This window comes from Curcuma longa, chromosome 3 (genome assembly GCF_044706935.1).
Source record: "Curcuma longa cultivar G26 ecotype Majalengka, Jawa Barat chromosome 3, ITB_CL_G26_1.1, whole genome shotgun sequence".
Classification (NCBI taxonomy): Eukaryota; Viridiplantae; Streptophyta; class Magnoliopsida; order Zingiberales; family Zingiberaceae; genus Curcuma; species Curcuma longa.
Genome location: NC_133863.1, coordinates 16919603 through 16922933, shown reverse-complemented (window position 1 = coordinate 16922933; position 3331 = coordinate 16919603). Strand labels below are relative to the sequence as shown.

Here is a 3331-nt window from a genome sequence, read left to right as displayed (position 1 = left end):
AGTTTGAAAAGTATTACCAGAAGTGATATAATGGTATACCTTAGGCACACCTTGGAAGTATTAAAACTTTGACTTTATTATTAGAACATGTTTATTGGCCCTTTTGACCTAAAAAAATGTTCAACTTTACATACGGACGTGTCATATTTGTCATATCACTACAACATATTTTCAAATTATCAATCTTTATGTATTGTCTATAATTATTTGTTCAATATGTAACAAAAAATAAATAAAAATACTCAATGCACATCAACATAATGTTTACATTTTGATTGTGATAATTTCTATCGACCTTCCAAAATTGTAATTGATAAATGATTAGAAGATAGTGGACAATGTTCATAGCTATTCAAATTAGTTTCAGATGGATCACTTGGCACCACAAAACCTGGTCTTCTAGGCTCCAATAATTGAGTAGTTTCAGTACCCAACAAATGTACTATTGATGACATTATGGGTCTATCTTCTGGTTGTTCTTGAACACATAAGAGTCCAATATTTATACACTTCAAAACCTCATCAGCACAAAATGTCCCCATTGATCTATCTATTGCTTCCAAAACTCTATCTTCCTTCCACAAAGTCCAAATCTGCATGCATATAGTTGATTGATTCATTAATAAATAAATATGATGTATAAGATGCTAAATATATTTACATTTTATACACACTTACATGCTCAAGGAGGTTTAGGTGTTCTATAGAAATATAATATCCAATATTTTTTTTACCAGTAATGATTTCAAGTATTAATACTCCAAAACTAAAAACATCCGATTTCACTGAATAAGTTCCATTTTTGACGTATTCCGGCGACATATATCCACTGTAAAAATAAAGATGAAGAAGAATTAGTTTTTTATGTGAATTAATTGCATTATGCACAAATCTAAAAGTTAAGATTTACATACTATGTTCCAACCACTCTCCTTGTTCTTCTTATTGTTTCATCTCCATTAAATATTTTTGCCATACCAAAATCTGATATTTTTGGATTCATATCCTCGTCAAGAAGAATATTGCTTGCTTTCAAATCTCTATGAATGATTCTTAATATGGAATCATGATGAAGATAGAGAAGACCTCGAGCAATGCCAAGAATTATGTTGTAACGCGATTTCCAATCTAACGATCTGGCTTTGACTTTATCTAAGTAGCAATAGATACGTAGAGTTAGTATACATTTCGAAAACAAGAGTAGAGTTCACATCACTAACATAACTATGAATTTACCGAACAAGAATTTGTCTAGGCTTCCATTGGGCATGTAATCATAGATCAACATCCGCTCATTTGCTTCAATGCAATAGCCGAGGAGTCGAACAAGATTTCGATGCTGCAGCTCCACAATTGACACTACCTCGTTCTTGAACTCATCAGCACCTTGTTCTGATGTTTTGGACAATCTTTTCACAGCTATTTCCTGTTCTTTCAACCTACCCTACAATCCTCATAGTAAACTTTAGCATACTTAAATACAACAAGGATCAACATTAGCATACTTAAATACAACAAGGATCAACATTGCAATTCATACGCTTAGAGTAGATACCTTATATACAGGACCAAATCCGCCCTCTACCAGTTTGTTAGATGAAGAAAAGTTATCAGTAGCCTGTACAATGGCAGCAAAGTCGAAGGAGGGTAGGTTTATCGTCTCTTCTTCAGTTTCTTGCCGGATAGAATACTCTATTTTGACATATTCAAATAACAATTGCAATATGTGAATAGTAAATACTGCAAATGATGAATTGTCAAAGAAGAGGAAGACGAGATGATACCTGTTTTCTTCCTTTTCCAAATGCAAAAAGCAACAAATGTTAGAAAAGTCAAAGTTGCCACCGAGGAAATGACTATGATCATGCCTCTGCGACTCCGGCGAGAACCACTTGATTCCATGGCTGTAAGAGGAGACGACAAATTTAAGTGTGATTGATAATATTTCATCACTGCAATTGATAATATTTCATCACCTTCTTTTAGGTCTGCAGCTGCAACCCTGACGAATAGATCTTGTCCGGATTCAGAGTTGAATAATTTGATGTCTGTGAGCGGAGTGAACCACAAGATGCACCCTCGGCCACTGCCGCTGATGTTGGCTCTCGCATAAGCCGTGCAAGAACAGTTGTTGAGGCACGAAGTTTGGCAGTCGTCGAGGCTCGCTGTGCTCCAGTCCACCGTCGACGCGGATGTGTTGCCGGCAACTTCACGTTGGTCTGCCGAAGACCCGTCTGTTTTGTTATGGCAGTCCAACTCTGTGTTCCTCACGCAGCCGCCGGTGGTGTCCGCGACGATTCCAATCGTTTGGATTCAGGGGATGAAAGCCTTGCAGACACCTGCACGGCGGCCAGTCGGGGTAGCAAAGGCCGTCGGGGCCGCGAGGGAGATGGTGCGGTCGCACCTGTCCCTCGGCACCACCGCCCGCGTGCTCCATGATTGACTGTCCTTTGTCCACAGAAGACCCTCTATGGCGCCGGACGTTGGATCGATGACCACTTGCCTGATCGACGAAGCGGACAGTGTAGCTGTACACCACTTGCTCGCCGTCAATCACGAAGTTGTAGTCCAACATATCGCTGGACATCATCTCTGGTACGCCGCTGAAGTAGAGGCCGTTCCATGGCCCGTTGCGCAAGTACTGCCGCGTGCCCACCCACCCGAATATTTGGGGATCACCGTGCAAGTCGATGCCAAAGGTGTAGTTCCCCTCTGCCGGATCGCTGGTGCTCGCCCATGCTGTGAGGATGCGGTTGCGTCGGCTCGTCAGGTTCCACCCCAACTGCATTCCCGGAAGGAGCGTGTTCGTCGGGAAGTCAAAGCTCTGCCATGCGTAGCGGCTACTGCCGACGTCGTCGATTTCTCGAACAACCAAGTTCCCGCTGTCGAGGAGTTGCGCCACGGGGCTAGCGAGTGCCGGTGAGCTGGAAGACCACAAGACGGCGGAGCTGTTGTCGGAGACGACAAGCGTTCCGTTTGCGGTGAGCGAAAGGAGGCCGGAGCCATCGGTGATCGGGCGGTTGCGGTTGGCGACCCATACGACGGTTTGCAGGGAGACGTTGCGGAACCACATGCCGACGTAACGGTTGCTAGATCCAACGGGGCTAAAGAAACCCAGCTCAAAGGTGCCGCCGTCGGAGATCAAGGTTGCTCCGGCGGCGTCGAGGAGAGGCTGGGGCAGGGGTTAAGGTATCACCGGCATAGGAGAGCGAAAACAGAGCAGGCGTGAGATTGAAGAGGGTGTAGAGGAGGAACGGGATTCTTCTCGCCATGGATTCGACTTCATTGTACATGTTTACCGGTGAAACTATTGATATAACGCTACATTAAA

General features: G+C 43.2%; 1 pseudogene; it reads right to left on the bottom strand.

The window, feature by feature from the left end:
- Positions 1-253: 253 nt before the first annotated feature.
- Positions 254-3293, bottom strand: LOC141825152 (G-type lectin S-receptor-like serine/threonine-protein kinase At4g27290; annotated as a pseudogene).
- Between the last annotated feature and the right edge of the window lie 38 nt (positions 3294-3331).